General features: G+C 45.2%; 1 long non-coding RNA gene across 1 annotated transcript; it reads left to right on the forward strand.

The window, feature by feature from the left end:
• The first annotated feature begins 3,084 nt into the window (after positions 1-3,084).
• LOC130655231 (uncharacterized) lies at positions 3,085-23,597 on the forward strand. The gene is made up of 2 exons (XR_008984601.1): positions 3,085-6,438; positions 23,319-23,597. It is a non-coding gene; the product is annotated as an uncharacterized LOC130655231 (long non-coding RNA).
• The last annotated feature ends 224 nt before the right edge of the window (positions 23,598-23,821 follow it).

Consider the following 23,821-nt stretch of genomic DNA (forward strand, 5'->3'; position numbering starts at 1 on the left):
CTTATAGTACGTCATAAAAGGAACAAAATGGCGCCGAAAAAAATTTGCTTGCGTCAGCACATTTTCTGTGACGTCATCAAAAGCTTAAAAATTTTTAAAAATGCCACTATCTGCTTAAAATATAATTACTTTTGTTCTAGAGCGAATTTTTACATTCTGTTTGAAGTTTCTGAAAGCTAAATAAAAGTTATTTAACATATCTTCCGGTTTTTACATGGATCGGATAAAAAATTGCCAAAAATTGCCCGAAAATCCGTTTTTTTTCGATTTTCGGGTAAAATCCGACAAAATCGGGAAATCGGATTAGTCACGTGTTCAAATTATTCAAAATGATTCTTCTTAATAAAACAAAGTTGTGTTGCAAGTTTCAAGTTCTAAGGATAATCCTAACAGGAGTTATTATATTTTCTCCATTATAAGGATTTCATAGAGATTTTTAGGGGTAGTTTCGAGTAATGGCCAATATCAAAGCCTCTGAAAGGTATGGGACCTAAAAAATTTACATGCAGGTGTCTAATAGATAAATGTTAAAACTCAGTAAGTATCATAGCCATATAACAAAGCAATCAGGAATTATTAAAAAAAAACCGTCAGGGGGGGCGGAATCCGCCCCCCCCCGGACCGAATAGGGTTAAGGCAACGGCGCTAATGAAAACGACTTGAGACGTTGTAGCACATTGAGACTGGAAGGACTAGGCCAATGGAAACCTGCACAGGCAAATGGAACAACGTGATTACGTGTGAGGCCTTTATTAGACTGCAAAGGGCCATATTACAGCCTCCACAGGACTGTGCACGTAGTTAAGAGTGTCTTAAGGCAACGGCGCTAATGAAAACGACTTGGGACGTTGTAGCACATGGAGACTGGAAGGACCAGACCAATGGTAACCTGCGCAGGCAGGTGAAACCACGTGATTTACGTATGAAGCCTTTACTAGACTGCAAAATGGCCAAATTGCAGCCTTTACAGGACGGTGCACGTAGTTAAGAGTGTCTTAAGGCAACGGCGCTAATGAAAACGGCTTGAGACGTTGTAGCACATTGAGATTGGAAGGACTAGGCCAATGGAAACCTGCACAGGCAAATGGAACAACGTGATTTACGTGTGAGGCCTTTATTAGACTGCAAAAGGCCATAATACAGCCTTTATAGGACTAGGACGAAGTTAAGAGTGTTCTAAGGCAACTTCGCTAATGAAAACGACTTGGGACGTTGTAGGGCATTGAGACTGGAAAGACTAGGCCAATGGAAACCTGCGCAGACCGGTGAAACCACGTGATTTACGTGTGAGGCCTTTATTAGACTGCAAAAGGCCATATTACAGCCTTTATAGGACTGTGCAAGTATTTAAGAGTGTTGTAAGGCAACGGCGCTAATGAAAACGACTTGGGACGTTGCAGCGCATTGAGACTGGAAGCACTAGGTAAATGGTGACCTGCGCAGACCTGTGAAACCACGTGATTAACGTGTGAGGCCTTTATTAGACTGCAAAAGGCCATATTACAGACTTTATAGGACTGTGCACGTAGTTAAGAGTGTCTTAAGGCAACGGCGCTAATGAAAACGACTTGAGACGTTGTAGCACATTGAGATTGGAAGGACTAGGCCAATGGAAACCTGCACAGGCAAATGGAACAACGTGATTTACGTGTGAGGCCTTTATTAGACTGCAAAAGGCCATAATACAGCCTTTATAGGACTAGGACGTAGTTAAGAGTGTTCTAAGGCAACTTCGCTAATGAAAACGACTTGGGACGTTGTAGGGCATTGAGACTGGAAAGACTAGGCGAATGGAAACCTGCGCAGACCGGTGAAACCACCTGATTTACGTGTGAGGCCTTTATTAGACTGCAAAAGGCCATATTACAGCCTTTATAGGACTGTGCAAGTATTTAAGAGTGTTGTAAGGCAACAGTGATAATAAAAACGACTTGAGACGTTGTAGCTCATTTAGACTGGAAGGAGTAGTCCAATGGTAACCTGCGCAGACCGGTGAAACCACGTCATTAACGTGTGAGGCCTTTATTACACTGCAAAAGGCCAAATTACAGCCTTTATAGGACTGTGAACGTAGTTAAGAGTGTTGTAAGGCAACGGCGCTAATGAAAACGACTTGGGACGTTGCAGCGCATTGAGACTGGAAGGACTAGGTCAATGGTGACCTGCGCAGACCTGTGAAACCACGTGATTAACGTGTGAGGCCTTTATTAGACTGCAAAAGGCCATATTACAGACTTTATAGGACTGTGCACGTAGTTAAGAGTGTTCTAAGGCCACGGCGCTAAGGAAAACCACTTGAAACGTTGTAGTGCATTGAGACTGGAAGGAATAGTCCAATGGTATCCTGCGCAGGCAGATGGAACAACGTGATTTACGTGTGAGGCCTTTATTAGATTTCAAAAGGCGATATTGCAACCTTTATAGGACTGTGCACGTAGTTAAGAGTGTTGTAAAGCAACGGCGCTAATGAAAACGACTTGGGACGTTGTAGCACATTGAGACTGAAAGGACTAGACCAATGGTAACCTGCGCACGCAGGTGAAACCACGTGATTTACGTATGAAGCCTTTACTAGACTGCAAAAGGCCAAATTACAGCCTTTATAGGACTGTGCACGTAGTTAAGAGTGTTGTAAGGCAACGGTGCTAATGAAAACGACTTGGGACGTTGTAGCGCATTGAGACTGGAAGGACTAGGTCAATGGTGACCTGCGCAGACCGGTGAAACCACGTGATTAACGTGTGAGGCCTTTATTAGACTGCAAAGTGCAATACTACAGCCTTTATAGGACTGTGCACGTAGTTAAGAGTGTCTTAAGGCAACGGCCCTAATGAAAACCACTTAAGACGTTGTAGCACATTGAGACTGGAAGGACTAGGCCAATGGAAACCTGCACAGGCAAATGGAACAACGTGATTTACGTGTGAGGCCTTTATTAGACTGCAAAGGGCCATATTACAGCCTTTATAGGACTGTGCACGTAGTTAAGAGTGTCTTAAGGCAACGGCGCTAATGAAAACGACTTAAGACGTTGTAGCACATTTAGACTGGAAGGAATAGTCCAATGGTAACCTGCGCAGACCGGTGAAACCACGTCATTAACGTGTGAGGCCTTTATTAGACTGCAAAAGGCCAAATTACAGCCTTTATAGGACTGTGAACGTAGTTAAGAGTGTTCTAAGGCCACGGCGCTAAGGAAAACCACTTGAAACGTTGTAGTGCATTGAGACTGGAAGGAATAGTCCAATGGTAACCTGCGCAGGCAGATGGAACCACGTGATTTACGTGTGAGGACTTTATTTGTCTGCAAAAGGCCATATTACAGCATTTATAGGACTGTGCATGTAGTTAAGAGTGTTGTAAAGCAAAGGCGCTAATGAAAACGACTTGGGACGTTGTAGCACATTGAGACTGAAAGGACTAGACCAATGGTAACCTGCGCAGACAGGTGAAACCACGCGATTTACGTGTGAGGCCTTTATTAGACTGCAAAAGGCCATATTACAGCCTTTATAGGACTGTGCAGGTAGTTAAGAGTGTCTTAAGGCCACGGCGCTAAGGAAAACCGCTTGGAACGTTGTAGTGCTTTGAGACTGGAAGGAATAGTCCAATGGTAACCAGCGCAGGCAGATGGAACCACGTGATTTACGTGTGAGGCCTTTATTAGATTTCAAAAGGCGATATTGCAGCCTTTTTAGGACTGTGCACGTAGTTAACAGTGTTGTAAAGCAACGGCGCTAATGAAAACGACTTGGGACGTTTTAGCACATTGAGACTAAAAGGACTAGACCAATGGTAACCTGCGCACGCAGGTGAAACCACGTGATTTACGTATGAAGCCTTTACTAGACTGCAAAAGGCCAAATTACAGCCTTTATTGGACTGTGCACGTAGTTAAGAGTGTTGTAAGGCAACGGCGCTAATGAAAACGACTTGGGACGTTGTAGCGCATTGAGACTGGAAGGACTAGGCCAATGGTGACCCGCGCAGACCGGTGAAACCACGTGATTAACGTGTGAGGCCTTTATTAGACTGCAAAGGGCAATACTACAGCCTTTATAGGACTGTGCACGTAGTTAAGAGTGTCTTAAGGCCATTGCGCTAAGGAAAACCACTTGAAACGTTGTAGCGCATTGGGACTGGAACGACTAGTCCAATGGTAACCTGCACAGGCAGATGGAACCATGTGATTTACGTGTGAGGCCTCTATTAGACTGCAAAAGGCCAAATAACAGCCTTTATAGGACTGTGCAAGTATTTAAGAGTGTTGTAAGGCAACAGCGATAATGAAAACGACTTGAGACGTTGTAGCACATTTAGACTGGAAGGAATAGTCCAATGGTAACCTGCGCAGACCGGTGAAACCACGTCATTAACGTGTGAGGCCTTTATTAGACTGCAAAAGGCCAAATTACAGCCTTTATAGGACTGTGAACGTAGTTAAGAGTGTTCTAAGGCCACGGCGCTAAGGAAAACCACTTGAAACGTTGTAGTGCATTGAGACTGGAAGGAATAGTCCAATGTTAACCTGCGCAGGCAGATGGAACCACGTGATTTACGTGTGAGGACTTTATTTGTCTGCAAAAGGCCATATTACAGCATTTATAGGACTGTGCATGTAGTTAAGAGTGTTGTAAAGCAACGGCGCTAATGAAAACGACTTGGGACGTTGTAGCACATTGAGACTGGAACGACTAGTCCAATGGTGACCTGCGCAGACCGGTGAAACCACGTGATTAACGTGTGAGGCCTTTATTAGACAGCAAAGGGCCATATTACAGCCTTTATAGGACTGTGCACGTAGTTAAGAGTGTCTTAAGGCCATTGCGCTAAGGAAAACCACTTGAAACGTTGTAGCGCATTGAGACTGGAACAACTAGTCCAATGGTAACCTGCACAGGCAGATGGAACCATGTGATTTACGTGTGAGGCCTCTATTAGACTGCAAAAGGCCAAATAACAGCCTTTATAGGACTGTGCAAGTATTTAAGAGTGTTGTAAGGCAACAGCGATAATGAAAACGACTTGAGACGTTGTAGCACATTTAGACTGGAAGGAATAGTCCAATGGTAACCTGCGCAGACCGGTGAAACCACGTCATTAACGTGTAAGGCCTTTATTAGACTGCAAAAGGCCAAATTACAGCCTTTATAGGACTGTGAACGTAGTTAAGAGTGTTCTAAGGCCACGGCGCTAAGGAAAACCACTTGAAACGTTGTAGTGCATTGAGACTGGAAGGAATAGTCCAATGGTAACCTGCGCAGGCAGATGGAACCACGTGATTTACGTGTGAGGACTTTATTTGTCTGCAAAAGGCCATATTACAGCATTTATAGGACTGTACATGTAGTTAAGAGTGTTGTAAAGCAACGGCGCTAATGAAAACGACTTGGGACGTTGTAGCACATTGAGACTGAAAGGACTAGACCAATGGTAACCTGCGCAGACAGATGAAACCACGCGATTTACGTGTGAGGCCTTTATTAGACTGCAAAAGGCCATATTACAGCCTTTATAGGACTGTGCAGGTAGTTAAGAGTGTCTTAAGGCCACGGCGCTAAGGAAAACCGCTTGGAACGTTGTAGTGCTTTGAAACTGGAAGGAATAGTCCAATGGTAACCAGCGCAGGCAGATGGAACCACGTGATTTACGTGTGAGGCCTTTATTAGATTTCAAAAGGCGATATTGTAGCCTTTTTAGGACTGTGCACGTAGTTAACAGTGTTGTAAAGCAACGGCGCTAATGAAAACGACTTGGGACGTTGTAGCACATTGAGACTAAAAGGACTAGACCAATGGTAACCTGCGCACGCAGGTGAAACCACGTGATTTACGTATGAAGCCTTTACTAGACTGCAAAAGGCCAAATTACAGCCTTTATAGGACTGTGCACGTAGTTAAGAGTGTTGTAAGGCAACGGCGCTAATGAAAACGACTTGGGACGTTGTAGCGCATTGAGACTGGAAGGACTAGGCCAATGGTGACCCGCGCAGACCGGTGAAACCACGTGATTAACGTGTGAGGCCTTTATTAGACTGCAAAGGGCAATACTACAGCCTTTATAGGACTGTGCACGTAGTTAAGAGTGTCTTAAGGCCATTGCGCTAAGGAAAACCACTTGAAACGTTGTAGCGCATTGAGACTGGAACGACTAGTCCAATGGTAACCTGCACAGGCAGATGGAACCATGTGATTTACGTGTGAGGCCTCTATTAGACTGCAAAAGGCCAAATAACAGCCTTTATAGGACTGTGCACGTAGTTAAGAGTGTTGTAAGGCAACAGCGCTAATGAAAACGACTTGGGACGTTGTAGCGCATTGAGACTGGAACGACTAGTCCAATGGTAACCTGCACAAGCAGATGGAACCACGTGATTTACGTGTGAGGCCTTTATTAGACTGCAAAAGACCAAATTACAGCCTTTATAGGACTGTGCACGTAGTTAAGAGTGTTGTAAGGCAACAGCGCTAATGAAAACGACTTGGGACGTTGTAGCGCATTGAGACTGTAAGGACTAGGCCAATGGTAACCTACGCTGACAGGTGAAACCACGTGATTTACGTGTGAGGACTTTATTAGACTGCAAAAGGCCATATTACAGCCTTTATAGGACTGTGCAGGTACTTAAGAGTGTTCTAAGGCCACGGCGCTAAGGAAAACCACTTGGAACGTTGTAGTGCATTGAGACTGGAAGGAATAGTCCAATGGTAACCTGCGCAGGCAGATGGAACCACGTGATTTACGTGTGAGGACTTTATTAGACTGCAAAAGGCCATATTACGGCCTTTATAGGACTGTGCACGTAGTTAAGAGTTTTGTAAGGCAACGGCGCTAATGAAAACGACTTGGGACGTTGTAGCGCATTGAGACTGTAAGGACTAGACCAATGGGAACCTGTGCAGACAGGTTAAACCACGTGATTTACGAGTGAGGCCTTTATTAGACTGCAAAAGGCCATATTACAGCCTTTATAGGACTGTGCACGTAGTTAAGAGTGTTCTAAGGCAACTTCGCCAATGAAAACGACTTGGGACGTTGTAGCGCATTGAGACTGGAAGGACTAGGCCAATGGAAAACTGCGCAGACCGGTGAAACCACGTGATTAACGTGTGAGGCCTTTATTTGACTGCAAAGGGCAATACTACAGCCTTTATAGGACTGTGCACGTAGTTAAGAGTGTCTTAAGGCAACGGCGCTAATGAAAACGAATTGAGACGTTGTAGCACATTGAGACTGGAAGGACTAGGTCAATGGTGACCTGCGCAGACAGGTGAAACCACGTGATTTACGTGTGAGACCTTTATTAGACTGCAAAAGGCCATATTACAGCCTTTATAGGACTGTGCACGTAGTTAAAAGTGTTGTAAAGCAACAGCGCTAATGAAAACGACTTGGGATGTTGTAGTACATTGAGACTGAAAGGACTAGACCAATGGTAACCTGCGCAGGCAGGTGAAACCACGTGATTTACGTATGAAGCCTTTACTAGACTGCAAAAGGCCAAATTACAGCCTTTATAGGACTGTGCACGTAGTTAAGAGTGTTGTAAGGCAGCTGCGCTAATGAAAACGACTTGGGACGTTGTAGCGCATTGAGACTGGAAGGACTAGGCCAATGGTGACCTGCGCAGACCGGTGAAACCACGTGATTAACGTGTGAGGCCTTTATTAGACTGCAAAGGGCAATACTACAGCCTTTATAGGACTGTGCACGTAGTTAAGAGTGTCTTAAGGCAACGGCCCTAATGAAAACCACTTAAGACGTTGTAGCACATTGAGACTGGAAGGACTAGGCCAATGGAAACCTGCACAGGCAAATGGAACAACGTGATTTACGTGTGAGGCCTTTATTAGACTGCAAAGGGCCATATTACAGCCTTCATAGGATTGTGCACGTAGTTAAGAGTGTCTTAAGGCAACGGCGCTAATGAAAACGACTTTGGACGTTGTAGCGCATTGAGACTGTAAGGACTAGGCCAATGGTAACCTACGCCGACAGGTGAAACCACGTGATTTACGTGTGAGGCCTTTATTAGACTGCAAAAGGCCATATTACAGCGTTTATAGGACTGTGCAGGTAGTTAAGAGTGTTCTAAGGCTACGGCGCTAAGGAAAACCACTTGGAACGTTGTAGTGCATTGAGACTGGAAGGAATAGTCCAATGGTAACCTGAGCAAGCAGATGGAACCACGTGATTTACGTGTGAGGACTTTATTAGACTGCAAAAGGCCATATTACAGCCTTTATAGGACTGTGCACGTAGTTAAGAGTGTCTTAAGGCAACGGCGCTAATGAAAACGACTTGAGACGTTGTAGCACCTTGAGACTGGAAGGACTAGGTCAATGGAAACCTGCACAGGCAAATGGAACAACGTGATTTACGTGTGAGGCCTTTATTAGACTGCAAAGGGCCATATTACAGCCTTTATAGGACTGTGCACGTAGTTAAGAGTGTCTTAAGGCAACGGCGCTAATGAAAACGACTTTGGACGTTGTAGCGCATTGAGACTGTAAGGACTAGGCCAATGGTAACCTACGCCGACAGGTGAAACCACGTGATTTACGTGTGAGGCCTTTATTAGACTGCAAAAGGCCATATTACAGCGTTTATAGGACTGTGCAGGTAGTTAAGAGTGTTCTAAGGCTACGGCGCTAAGGAAAACCACTTGGAACGTTGTAGTGCATTGAGACTGGAAGGAATAGTCCAATGGTAACCTGCGCAAGCAGATGGAACCACGTGATTTACGTGTGAGGACTTTATTAGTCTGCAAAAGGCCATATTACAGCCTTTATAGGACTGTGCACGTAGTTAAGAGTGTCTTAAGGCAACGGCGCTAATGAAAACCACTTGAGACGTTGTAGCACCTTGAGACTGGAAGGACTAGGTCAATGGTGACCTGCGCAGACAGGTGAAACCACGTGATTTACGTGTGAGGCCTTTATTAGACTGCAAAAGGCCATATTACAGCCTTTATAGGACTGTGCAGGTAGTTAAGAGTGTTCTAAGGCCACGGCGCTAAGGAAAACCACTTGGAACGTTGTAGCACATTGGGACTGAAAGGACTAGACTAATGGTAACCTGCGCAGGCAGGTGAAACCACGTGATTTACGTATGAAGCCTTTACTAGACTGCAAAAGGCCAAATTACAGCCTTTATAGGACTGTGCACGTAGTTAAGAGTGTCTTAAGGCAACGGCGCTAATGAAAACGACTTGAGACGTTGTAGCACATTGAGACTGGAAGGACTAGGCCAATGGAAACCTGCACAGGCAAATGGAACAACGTGATTTACGTGTGAGGCCTTTATTAGACTGCAAAAGGCCATAATACAGCCTTTATAGGACTAGGACGTAGTTAAGAGTGTTCTAAGGCAACTTCGCTAATGAAAGCGATTTGGGACGTTGTAGCTCATTGAGACTGGAAGGACTAGGCCAATTGAAACCTGCGCAGACCGGTGAAACCTCGTGATTTACGTATGAGGCCTTTATTAGACTGCAAAAGGCCATATTACAGCCTTTATAGGACTGTGCACGTAGTTAAGAGTGTTGTAAAGCAACGGCGCCAATGAAAACGACTTGGGACGTTGTAGCGCATTGAGACTGTAAGGACTAGGCCAATGGTAACCTGCGCAGACAGGTGAAACCACGTGATTTACGTGTGAGGCCTTTATTAGACTGCAAAAGGCCATATTACAGCCTTTATAGGACTGTGCACGTAGTTAAGAGTGTTCTAAGGCAACTTCACCAATGAAAACGACTTGGGACGTTGTAGTGCATTGAGACTGGAAGGAATAGTCCAATGGTAACCTGCGCAGGCAGATGGAACCACGTGATTTACGTGTGAGGCTTTTATTAGATTGCAAAAGGCGATATTGCAGGCTTTATAGGACTGTGCACGTAGTTAAGAGTGTTGTAAAGCAACAGCGCTAATAAAAACGACTTGGGACGTTGTAGTACATTGAGACTGAAAGGACTAGACCAATGGTAACCTGCGCAGGCAGGTGAAACCACGTGATTTACGTATGAAGCCTTTACTAGACTGCAAAAGGCCAAATTACAGCCTTTATAAGACTGTGCACGTAGTTAAGAGTGTTGTAAGGCAGCTGCGCTAATGAAAACGACTTTGGACGTTGTAGCGCATTGAGACTGTAAGGACTAGGCCAATGGTAACCTACGCCGACAGGTGAAACCACGTGATTTACGTGTGAGGCCTTTATTAGACTGCAAAAGGCCATATTACAGCCTTTATAGGACTGTGCAGGTAGTTAAGAGTGTTCTAAGGCTACGGCGCTAAGGAAAACCACTTGGAACGTTGTAGTGCATTGAGACTGGAAGGAATAGTCCAATGGTAACCTGCGCAAGCAGATGGAACCACGTGATTTACATGTGAGGACTTTATTAGACTGCAAAAGGCCATATTACAGCCTTTATAGGACTGTGCACGTAGTTAAGAGTGTCTTAAGGCAACGGCGCTAATGAAAACGACTTGAGACGTTGTAGCACCTTGAGACTGGAAGGACTAGGTCAATGGTGACCTGCGCAGACAGGTGAAACCACGTGATTTACGTGTGAGGCCTTTATTAGACTGCAAAAGGCCATATTACAACCTTTATAGGACTGTGCAGGTAGTTAAGAGTGTTCTAAGGCCACGGCGCTAAGGAAAACCACTTGGAACGTTGTAGCACATTGGGACTGAAAGGACTAGACTAATGGTAACCTGCGCAGGCAGGTGAAACCACGTGATTTACGTGTGAGGCCTTTATTAGACTGCAAAAGGCCATATTAGAGCCTTTATAGGACTGTGCACGTAGTTAAGAGTGTTCTAAGGCAACTTCGCCAATGAAAACGACTTGGGACGTTGTAGCGCATTGAGACTGGAGGGACTAGGCCAATGGTGACCTGCGCAGACAGGTGAAACCACGTGATTTACGTGTGAGGCCTTTATTAGACTGCAAAAGGCCATATTACAGCCTTTATAGGACTGTGCAAGTAGTTAAGAGTGTTCTAAGGCCACGGCGCTAAGGAAAACCACTTGGAACGTTGTAGTGCATTGAGACTGGAAGGAATAGTACAATGGTAACCTGCACAGGCAGATGGAACCACGTAATTTACGTGTGAGGCCTTTATTAGATTGCAAAAGGCGATATTGCAGCCTTTATAGGACTGTGCACGTAGTTAAGAGTGTTGTAAAGCAACAGCGCTAATGAGAACGACTTGGGTCGTTGTAGCACATTGAGACTGAAAGGACTAGACCAATGGTAACCTGCGCAGGCAGGTGAAACCACGTGATTTACGTATGAAGCCTTTACTAGACTGCAAAAGGCCATATTACAGCCTTTATAGGACTGTGCACGTAGTTAAGAGTGTTGTAAAGCAACGGCGCCAATGAAAACGACTTGGGACGTTGTGGCGCATTGAGACTGTAAGGACTAGGCCAATGGTAACCTGCGCAGACAGGTGTAACCACGTGAATTACGCGTGAGGCCTTTATTAGACTGCAAAAGGCCATATTGCAGCCTTTATGGGACTGTGCACGTAGTTAAGAGTGTTCTAAGGCAACAGCGCTAATGAGAACGACTTGGGTCGTTGTAGCACATTGAGACTGAAAGGACTAGACCAATGGTAACCTGCGCAGGCAGGTGAAACCACGTGATTTACGTATGAAGCCTTTACTAGACTGCAAAAGGCCATATTACAGCCTTTATAGGACTGTGCACGTAGTTAAGAGTGTTGTAAGGCAGCTGCGCTAATGAAAATGACTTGGGACGTTGTAGCGCATTGAGACTGGAAGGACTAGGCCAATGGTGACCTGCGCAGACCGGTGAAACCACGTGATTAACGTGTGAGGCCTTTATTAGACTGCAAAGGGCAATACTACAGCCTTTATAGGACTGTGCACGTAGTTAAGAGTGTCTTAAGGCAACGGCGCTAATGAAAACCACTTAAGACGTTGTAGCACATTGAGACTGGAAGGACTAGGCCAATGGAAACCTGCACAGGCAAATGGAACAACGTGATTTACGTGTGAGGCCTTTATTAGACTGCAAAGGGCCATATTACAGCCTTTATAGGACTGTGCACGTAGTTAAGAGTGTCTTAAGGCAACGGCGCTAATGAAAACGACTTTGGACGTTGTAGCGCATTGAGACTGTAAGGACTAGGCCAATGGTAACCTACGTCGACAGGTGAAACCACGTGATTTACGTGTGAGGCCTTTATTAGACTGCAAAGGGCCATATTACAGCCTTTATAGGACTGTGCACGTAGTTAAGAGTGTCTTAAGGCAACGACGCTAATAAAAGCGACTTGAGACGTTGTAGCACATTGAGACTGGAAGCATTAGGCCAATGGTAACCTGCGCAGGCATGTGAAACCACGTGATTTACGTGTGAAGCCTTTATTAGACTGCAAAAGGCCATATTACACCCTTTATAGGACTGTGCACGTAGTTAGGAGTGTTGTAAAGCAACGGCGCCAATGAAAACGACTTGGGACGTTGTGGCGCATTGAGACTGTAAGGACTAGGCCAATGGCAACCTGCGCAGACAGGTGTAACCACGTGAATTACGCGTGAGGCCTTTATTAGACTGCAAAAGGCCATATTGCAGCCTTTATGGGACTGTGTACGTAGTTAAGAGTGTTCTAAGGCAACTTCGCTAATGAAAACGACTTGGAACGTTGTAGTGCATTGAGACTGGAAGGAATAGTCCAATGGTAACCTGCACAGGCAGATGGAACCACGTGATTTACGTGTGAGGCTTTTATTAGATTGCAAAAGGCGATATTGCAGGCTTTATAGGACTGTGCACGTAGTTAAGAGTGTTGTAAAGCAACAGCGCTAATGAAAACGACTTGGGACGTTGTAGTACATTGAGACTGAAAGGACTAGACCAATGGTAACCTGCGCAGGCAGGTGAAACCACGTGATTTACGTATGAAGCCTTTACTAGACTGCAAAAGGCCAAATTACAGCCTTTATAGGACTGTGCACGTAGTTAAGAGTGTTGTAAGGCAGCTGCGCTAATGAAAACGACTTGGGACGTTGTAGCGCATTGAGACTGGAAGGACTAGGCCAATGGTGACCTGCGCAGACCGGTGAAACCACGTGATTAACGTGTGAGGCCTTTATTAGACTGCAAAGGGCAATACTACAGCCTTTATAGGACTGTGCACGTAGTTAAGAGTGTCTTAAGGCAACGGCGCTAATGAAAACCACTTAAGACGTTGTAGCACATTGAGACTGTAAGGACTAGGCCAATGGAAACCTGCACAGGCAAATATAACAACGTGATTTACGTGTGAGGCCTTTATTAGACTGCAAAGGGCCATATTACAGCCTTTATAGGACTGTGCACGTAGTTAAGAGTGTCTTAAGGCAACGGCGCTAATGAAAACGACTTTGGACGTTGTAGCGCATTGAGACTGTAAGGACTAGGCCAATGGTAACCTACGTCGACAGGTGAAACCACGTGATTTACGTTGAGGCCTTTATTAGACTGCAAAAGGCCATAATACAGCCTTTATAGGACTAGGACGTAGTTAAGAGTGTTCTAAGGCAACTTCGCTAATGAAAACGACTTGGGACGTTGTAGCGCATTGAGACTGGAAGGACTAGGCCAATTGAAACCTGCGCAGACCGGTGAAACCGCGTGATTTACGTATGAGGCCTTTATTAGACTGCAAAAGGCCATATTACAGGCTTTATAGGACTGTGCACGTAGTTAAGAGTGTTGTAAAGCAACGGCGCCAATGAAAACGACTTGGGACGTTGTAGCGCATTGAGACTGTAAGGACTAGGCCAATGGTAACCTGCGCAGACAGGTGAAACCACGTGATTTACGTGTGAGGCCTTTATTAGACTGCAAAAGGCCATATTACAGCCTTTATAGGACTGTGCACGTAGTTAAGAGTGTTCTAAGGCAACTTCACCAATGAAAACGACTTGGGACGTTGTAGTGCATTGAGACTGGAAGGAATAGTCCAATGGTAACCTGCGCAGGCAGATGGAACCACGTGATTTACGTGTGAGGCTTTTATTAGACTGCAAAAGGCCATATTACAGCCTTTATAGGACTGTGCACGTAGTTAAGAGTGTTGTAAAGCAATGGCGCTAATGAAAACGACTTGGGACGTTGTAGCACATGGAGACTGGAAGGACTAGAGCAATGGTAACCTGCGCAGGCAGGTGAAACCACGTGATTTACTAATAAAGCCTTTACTAGACTACAAAAGGCCAAATTACAGCCTTTATAGGACTGTGCACGTAGTTAAGAGTGTTGTAAGGCAGCTGCGCTAATGAAAACGACTTGGGACGTTGTAGCGCATTGAGACTGGAAGGACTAGGCCAATGGTGACCTGCGCAGACCGGTGAAACCACGTGATTAACGTGTGAGGCCTTTATTAGACTGCAAAGGGCAATACTACAGCCTTTATAGGACTGTGCACGTAGTTAAGAGTGTCTTAAGGCAACGGCGCTAATGAAAACCACTTAAGACGTTGTAGCACATTGAGACTGTAAGGACTAGGCCAATGGAAACCTGCACAGGCAAATATAACAACGTGATTTACGTGTGAGGCCTTTATTAGACTGCAAAGGGCCATATTACAGCCTTTATAGGACTGTGCACGTAGTTAAGAGTGTCTTAAGGCAACGGCGCTAATGAAAACGACTTTGGACGTTGTAGCGCATTGAGACTGTAAGGACTAGGCCAATGGTAACCTACGTCGACAGGTGAAACCACGTGATTTACGTTGAGGCCTTTATTAGACTGCAAAAGGCCATAATACAGCCTTTATAGGACTAGGACGTAGTTAAGAGTGTTCTAAGGCAACTTCGCTAATGAAAACGACTTGGGACGTTGTAGCGCATTGAGACTGGAAGGACTAGGCCAATTGAAACCTGCGCAGACCGGTGAAACCGCGTGATTTACGTATGAGGCCTTTATTAGACTGCAAAAGGCCATATTACAGGCTTTATAGGACTGTGCACGTAGTTAAGAGTGTTGTAAAGCAACGGCGCCAATGAAAACGACTTGGGACGTTGTAGCGCATTGAGACTGTAAGGACTAGGCCAATGGTAACCTGCGCAGACAGGTGAAACCACGTGATTTACGTGTGAGGCCTTTATTAGACTGCAAAAGGCCATATTACAGCCTTTATAGGACTGTGCACGTAGTTAAGAGTGTTCTAAGGCAACTTCACCAATGAAAACGACTTGGGACGTTGTAGTGCATTGAGACTGGAAGGAATAGTCCAATGGTAACCTGCGCAGGCAGATGGAACCACGTGATTTACGTGTGAGGCTTTTATTAGACTGCAAAAGGCCATATTACAGCCTTTATAGGACTGTGCACGTAGTTAAGAGTGTTGTAAAGCAATGGCGCTAATGAAAACGACTTGGGACGTTGTAGCACATGGAGACTGGAAGGACTAGAGCAATGGTAACCTGCGCAGGCAGGTGAAACCACGTGATTTACTAATAAAGCCTTTACTAGACTACAAAAGGCCAAATTACAGCCTTTATAGGACTGTGCACGTAGTTAAGAGTTTTGTAAGGCAGCGGCGCTAATGAAAACGACTTGGGACGTTGTAGCGCATTGAGACTGTAAGGACTAGACCAATGGTAACCTGTGCAGACAGGTTAAACCACGTGATTTACGTGTGAGGCCTTTATTAGACTGCAAAAGGCCATATTACAGCCTTTATAGGACTGTGCACGTAGTTAAGACTGCTCTAAGGCAACTTCGCCAATGAAAACGACTTGGGACGTTGTAGCGCATTGAGACTGGAAGGACTAGGCCAATGGTGACCTGCGCAGACAGGTGAAACCACGTGATTTACGTGTGAGGCCTTTATTAGACTGCAAAAGGCCATATTACAGCCTTTATAGGACTGTGCAGGTAGTTAAGAGTGTTCTAAGGCCACGGCGCTAAGGAAAACCACTTGGAACGTTGTAGTGCATTGAGACTGGAAGGAATAGTACAATGGTAACCTGCACAGGCAGATGGAACCACGTAATTTACGTGTGAGGCCTTTATTAGATTGCAAAAGGCGATATTGCAGCCTTTATAGGACTGTGCACGTAGTTAAGAGTGTTGTAAAGCAACAGCGCTAATGAAAACGACTTGAGACGTTGTAGCACCTTGAGACTGGAAGGACTAGGTCAATGGTGACCTGCGCAGACAGGTGAAACCACGTGATTTACGTGTGAGGCCTTTATTAGACTGCAAAAGGCCATATTACAGCCTTTATAGGACTGTGCAGGTAGTTAAGAGTGTTCTAAGGCCACGGCGCTATGGAAAACCACTTGGAACGTTGTAGCACATTGGGACTGAAAGGACTAGACTAATGGTAACCTGCGCAGGCAGGTGAAACCACGTGATTTACGTATGAAGCCTTTACTAGACTGCAAAAGGCCAAATTACAGCCTTTATAGGACTGTGCACGTAGTTAAGAGTGTCTAAAGGCAACGGCGCTAATGAAAACGACTTGAGACGTTGTAGCACATTGAGACTGGAAGGACTAGGCCAATGGAAACCTGCACAGGCAAATGGAACAACGTGATTTACGTTGAGGCCTTTATTAGACTGCAAAAGGCCATAATACAGCCTTTATAGGACTAGGACGTAGTTAAGAGTGTTCTAAGGCAACTTCGCTAATGAAAACGACTTGGGACGTTGTAGCGCATTGAGACTGGAAGGACTAGGCCAATTGAAACCTGCGCAGACCGGTGAAACCACGTGATTTACGTATGAGGCCTTTATTAGACTGCAAAAGGCCATATTACAGGCTTTATAGGACTGTGCACGTAGTTAAGAGTGTTGTAAAGCAACGGCGCCAATGAAAACGACTTGGGACGTTGTAGCGCATTGAGACTGTAAGGACTAGGCCAATGGTAACCTGCGCAGACAGGTGAAACCACGTGATTTACGTGTGAGGCCTTTATTAGACTGCAAAAGGCCATATTACAGCCTTTATAGGACTGTGCACGTAGTTAAGAGTGTTCTAAGGCAACTTCACCAATGAAAACGACTTGGGACGTTGTAGTGCATTGAGACTGGAAGGAATAGTCCAATGGTAACCTGCGCAGGCAGATGGAACCACGTGATTTACGTGTGAGGCTTTTATTAGACTGCAAAAGGCCATATTACAGCCTTTATAGGACTGTGCACGTAGTTAAGAGTGTTGTAAAGCAATGGCGCTAATGAAAACGACTTGGGACGTTGTAGCACATGAAGACTGGAAGGACTAGAGCAATGGTAACCTGCGCAGGCAGGTGAAACCACGTGATTTACTAATAAAGCCTTTACTAGACTACAAAAGGCCAAATTACAGCCTTTATAGGACTGTGCACATAGTTAAGAGTTTTGTAAGGCAGCGGCGCTAATGAAAACGACTTGGGACGTTGTAGCGCATTGAGACTGTAAGGACTAGACCAATGGTAACCTGTGCAGACAGGTTAAACCACGTGATTTACGTGTGAGGCCTTTATTAGACTGCAAAAGGCCATATTACAGCCTTTATAGGACTGTGCACGTAGTTAAGAGTGCTCTAAGGCAACTTCGCCAATGAAAACGACTTGGGACGTTGTAGCGCATTGAGACTGGAAGGACTAGGCCAATGGTGACCTGCGCAGACAGGTGAAACCACGTGATTTACGTGTGAGGCCTTTATTAGACTGCAAAAGGCCATATTACAGCCTTTATAGGACTGTGCAGGTAGTTAAGAGTGTTCTAAGGCCACGGCCCTAAGGAAAACCACTTGGAACGTTGTAGTGCATTGAGACTGGAAGGAATAGTACAATGGTAACCTGCACAGGCAGATGGAACCACGTAATTTACGTGTGAGGCCTTTATTAGATTGCAAAAGGCGATATTGCAGCCTTTATAGGACTGTGCACGTAGTTAAGAGTGTTGTAAAGCAACAGCGCTAATGAAAACGACTTGGGTCGTTGTAGCACATTGAGACTGAAAGGACTAGACCAATGGTAACCTGCGCAGGCAGGTGAAACCACGTGATTTACGTATGAAGCCTTTACTAGACTGCAAAAGGCCAAATTACAGCCTTTATAGGACTGTGCACGTAGTTAAGAGTGTTGTAAGGCAGCTGCGCTAATGAAAACGACTTGGGACGTTGTAGCGCATTGAGACTGGAAGGACTAGGCCAATGGTGACCTGCGCAGACCGGTGAAACCACGTGATTAACGTGTGAGGCCTTTATTATACTGCAAAGGGCAATACTACAGCCTTTATAGGACTGTGCACGTAGTTAAGAGTGTCTTAAGGCAACGGCGCTAATGAAAACGACTTGAGACGTTGTAGCACATTGAGACTGGAAGGACTAGGCCAATGGAAACCTGCACAGGCAAATGGAACAACGTGATTTACGTGTGAGGCCTTTATTAGACTGCAAAGGGCCATATTACAGCCTTTATAGGACTGTGCACGTAGTTAAGAGTGTCTTAAGGCAACGGCGCTAATGAAAACGACTTTGGACGTTGCAGCGCATTAAGACTGGAAGGACTAGGTCAATGGTGACCTGCGCAGACCTGTGAAACCACGTGATTAACGTGTGAGGCCTTTATTAGACTGCAAAGGGCCATTTTACAGCCTTTATAGGACTGTGCACGTAGTTAAGAGTGTCTTAAGGCAACGACGCTAATGAAAGCGGCTTGAGACGTTGTAGCACATTGAGACTGGAAGGATTAGGCCAATGGTAACCTGCGCAGGCATGTGAAACCACGTGATTTACGTGTGAAGCCTTTATTAGACTGCAAAAGGCCATATTACACCCTTTATAGGACTGTGCACGTAGTTAGGAGTGTTGTAAAGCAACGGCGCCAATGAAAACGACTTGGGACGTTGTGGCGCATTGAGACTGTAAGGACTAGGCCAATGGTAACCTGCGCAGACAGGTGTAACCACGTGATTTACGCGTGAGGCCTTTATTAGACTGCAAAAGGCCATATTGCAGCCTTTATGGGACTGTGCACGTAGTTAAAAGTGTTCTAAGGCAACTTCGCTAATGAAAACGAATTGGAACGTTGTAGTGCATTGAGACTGGAAGGAATAGTCCAATGATAACCTGCGCAGGCAGATGGAACCACGTGATTTACGTGTGAGGCCTTTATTAGACTGCAAAAGGCCATAATACAGCCCTTATAGGACTGTGGACGTAGTTAAGAGTGTTCTAAGGCAACTTCGCTAATGAAAACGACTTGGAACGTTGTAGCACATTGAGACTGGAAGGACTACACTAATGTAACCTGCGCAGACCGGTGAAACCACGTGATTTACGTGTGAGGCCTTTATTAGACTGCAAAAGGCCATATTACAGCCTTTGTAGGACTGTGCACGTATTTAAGAGTGTTGTAAGGCAACAGCGATAATGAAAACGACTTGAGACGTTGTAGCGCATTTAGACTGGAAGGAATAGTCCAATGGTAACCTGCGCAGACCGGTGAAACCATTTGATTTACGTGTGAGGCCTTTATTAGACTGCAAAAGGCCATATTACAGCCTTTATAGGACTGTTCAGGTAGTTAAGAGTGTTCTAAGGCCACGGCGCTAAGGAAAACCACTTGGAACGTTGTAGCACATTGGGACTGAAAGGACTAGACTAATGGTAACCTGCGCAGGCAGGTGAAACCACGTGATTTACGTATGAAGCCTTTACTAGACTGCAAAAGGCCAAATTACAGCCTTTATAGGACTGTGCACATAGTTAATAGTGTCTTAAGGCAACGGCGCTAATGAAAACGACTTGAGACGATGTAGCACATTGAGACTGGAAGGACTAGGCCAATGGAAACCTGCACAGGCAAATGGAACAACGTGATTTACGTGTGAGGCCTTTATTAGACTGCAAAAGGCCATAATACAGCCTTTATAGGACTAGGACGTAGTTAAGAGTGTTCTAAGGCAACTTCGCTAATGAAAGCGACTTGGGACGTTGTAGCGCATTGAGACTGGAAGGACTAGGCCAATTGAAACCTGCGCAGACCGGTGAAACCACGTGATTTACGTATGAGGCCTTTATTAGACTGCAAAAGGCCATATTACAGCCTTTATAGGACTGTGCACGTAGTTAAGAGTGTTCTAAGGCAACTTCACCAATGAAAACGACTTGGGACGTTGTAGTGCATTGAGACTGGAAGGAATAGTCCAATGGTAACCTGCGCAGGCAGATGGAACCACGTGATTTACGTGTGAGGCTTTTATTAGATTGCAAAAGGCGATATTGCAGGCTTTATAGGACTGTGCACGTAGTTAAGAGTGTTGTAAAGCAACAGCGCTAATAAAAACGACTTGGGACGTTGTAGTACATTGAGACTGAAAGGACTAGACAAATGGTAACCTGCGCAGGCAGGTGAAACCACGTGATTTACGTATGAAGCCTTTACTAGACTGCAAAAGGCCAAATTACAGCCTTTATAGGACTGTGCACGTAGTTAAGAGTGTTGTAAGGCAGCTGCGCTAATGAAAACGACTTGAGACGTTGTAGCACATTGAGACTGGAAGGATTAGGCCAATGGTAACCTGCGCAGGCCTTTTGCAGTCTAGTAAATCACGTGGTTTCACCTGCCTGCGCAGGTTACCATTGGTCTAGTCCTTCCAATCTCCATGTGCTACAACGTCCCAAGTCGTTTTCATTAGCGCCATTGCTTTACAACACTCTTAACTACGTGCACAGTCCTATAAAGGCTGTAATATGGCCTTTTGCAGTCTGATAAAAGCCTCACACGTAAATCACGTGGTTCCATCTGCCTGCGCAGGTTACCATTGGACTATTCCTTCCAGTCTCAAAGCACTACAACGTCCCAAGTCGTTTGCATTGGCGAAGTTGCCTTAGAACACTCTTAACTACGTGCACAGTCCTATAAAGGCTGTAATATGGCCTTTTGCAGTCTAATAAAGGCCTCACACGTAAATCACGTGGTTTCACCTGTCGGCGTAGGTTACCATTGGCCTAGTCCTTACAGTCTCAATGCGCTACAACATCCCAAGTCGTTTTCATTAGAGCCGTTGCCTTAAGACACTCTTAACTACGTGCACAGTCCTATAAAGGCTGTAATATGGCCCTTTGCAGTCTAATAAAGGCCTCACACGTAAATCACGTTGTTCCATTTGCCTGTGCAGATTTCCATTGGCCTAGTCCTTCCAGTCTCAATGTGCTACAACGTCTCAAGTCGTTTTCATTAGCGCCGTTGCCTTAAGACACTTTTAAGTACGTGCACAGTCCTATAAAGGCTGTAGTATTGCCCTTTGCAGTCTAATAAAGGCCTCACACGTTAATCACGTGGTTTCACCGGTCTGCGCAGGTCACCATTGGCCTACTCCTTGCAGTCTCAATGCGCTACAACGTCCCAAGTCGTTTTCATTAGCGCCGCTGCCTTACAACACTCTTAACTACGTGCACAGTCCTATAAATGCTGTTATTTGACCTTTTGCAGTCTAGTAAAGGCTTCATACGTAAATCACGTGGTTTCACCTGCCTGCGCAGGTTACCATTGGTCTAGTCCTTTCAGTCTGAATGTGCTACAACGTCCCAAGTCGTTTTCATTGGCGAAGTTGCCTTAGAACACTCTCAACTACGTGCACAGTCCTATAAAGGCTGTAATATAGCCTTTTGCAGTATAATAAAGGCCTCACACGTAAATCACGTGGTTTAACCTGTCTGCACAGGTTACCATTGGTCTAGTCCTTACAGTCTCAATGTGCTACAACGTTCCAAGTCGTTTTCATTAGTGCCGTTGCCTTACAACACTCTTAACTACGTGCACAGTCCGATAAAGGCTGTAATATGGCCTTTTGCAGTCTAATAAAGGCCTCACACGTAAATCGCGTGGTTCCATTTGTCTGTGCAGGTTACCATTGGACTATTACTTCCAGTCTCAATGCGCTACAGCGTCCCAAGTCATTTTCATTAGCGCCGTTGCCATACAACACTCTTAACTACGTGCACAGTCCTATAAAGGCTGTAATATGGCCTTTTGCAGTCTAATAAAGGCTTCACACGTAAATCACGTTGTTTCACCTGCCTGCGCAGGTTACCATTGGCCTAGTCCTTCCAGTCTCAATGCGCTACAACGTCCCAAGTCGTTTTCATTATCGCTGTTGCCTTACAACACTCCTAAATACGTTCACAGTCCTATAAAGTCTGTAATATGGCCTTTTGCAGTCTAATAAAGGCCTCACACGTAAATCGCGTGGTTCCATTTGTCTGTGCAGGTTACCATTGGACTATTACTTCCAGTCTTAATGCGCTACAGCGTCCCAAGTCATTTTCATTAGCGCCGTTGCCATACAACACTCTTAACTACGTGCACAGTCCTATAAAGGCTGTAATTTGGCCTTTTGCAGTCTAGTAAAGGCTTCATACGTAAATCAAATGGTTTCACTGGTCTGTGCAGGTTACCATTCGACTATTCCTTCCAGTCTAAATGCGCTACAGCGTCCCAAGTCATTTTCATTAGCGCCGTTGCCATACAACACTCTTAACTACGTGCACAGTCCTATAAAGGCTGTAATATGGCCTTTTGCAGTCTAAAAAGGCCTCACACGTAAATCACGTGATTTCACCGGTCTGCGCAGGTTACCATTGGCCTAGTCCTTCCAGTCTCAATGCGCTACAACGTCCCAGGTCATTTTCATTAGCGCCGTTGCCATACAACACTCTTAACTACGTGCACAGTCCGATAAAGGCTGTAATATGGCCTTTTGCAGTCTAATAAAGGCCTCACACGTAAATCGCGTGGTTCCATTTGTCTGTGCAGGTTACCATTGGACTATTACTTCCAGTCTCAATGCGCTACAGCGTCCCAAGTCATTTTCATTAGCGCCGTTGCCATACAACACTCTTAACTACGTGCACAGTCCTATAAAGGCTGTAATATGGCCTTTTGCAGTCTAATAAAGGCTTCACACGTAAATCACGTTGTTTCACCTGCCTGCGCAGGTTACCATTGGCCTAGTCCTTCCAGTCTCAATGCGCTACAACGTCCCAAGTCGTTTTCATTATCGCTGTTGCCTTACAACACTCCTAAATACGTGCACAGTCCTATAAAGTCTGTAATATGGCCTTTTGCAGTCTAATAAAGGCCTCACACGTAAATCGCGTGGTTCCATTTGTCTGTGCAGGTTACCATTGGACTATTACTTCCAGTCTTAATGCGCTACAGCGTCCCAAGTCATTTTCATTAGCGCCGTTGCCATACAACACTCCTAACTACGTGCACAGTCCTATAAAGGCTGTAATTTGGTCTTTTGCAGTCTGATAAAGGCCTCACACGTAAATCACGTGGTTCCATCTGCCTGTGCAGGTTACCATTGGACTAGTCGTTCCAGTCTCAATGCGCTACAACGTCCCAAGTCGTTTTCATTAGCGCTGTTGCCTTACAACACTCTTAACTACGTGCACAGTCCTATAAAGGCTGTTATTTAGCCTTTTGCAGTCTAATAGAGGCCTCACACGTAAATCACGTGGTTCCATCTGCCTGTGCAGGTTACCATTGGACTAGTCGATCCAGTCTCAATGCGCTACAACCTCCCAAGTCGTTTTCATTAGCGTTGTTGCTTTACAACACTCTTAACTACGTGCACAGTCCTGTAGAGGCTGTAATATGGCCTTCTGCAGTCTAATAAAGGCCTCACACGTAAATCCAATGGTTTCACCGGTCTGCGCAGGTTACCATTCGACTATTCCTTCCAGTCTAAATGCGCTACAACGTCTCAAGTTGTTTTCATTATCGCTGTTGCCTTACAACACTACTAAATACGTGCACAGTCCTATAAAGGCTGTAATATGGCCTTTTGCAGTCTAATA

Source organism: Hydractinia symbiolongicarpus, chromosome 8, assembly GCF_029227915.1.
Source record: "Hydractinia symbiolongicarpus strain clone_291-10 chromosome 8, HSymV2.1, whole genome shotgun sequence".
In the NCBI taxonomy this organism is placed as follows: Eukaryota; Metazoa; Cnidaria; class Hydrozoa; order Anthoathecata; family Hydractiniidae; genus Hydractinia; species Hydractinia symbiolongicarpus.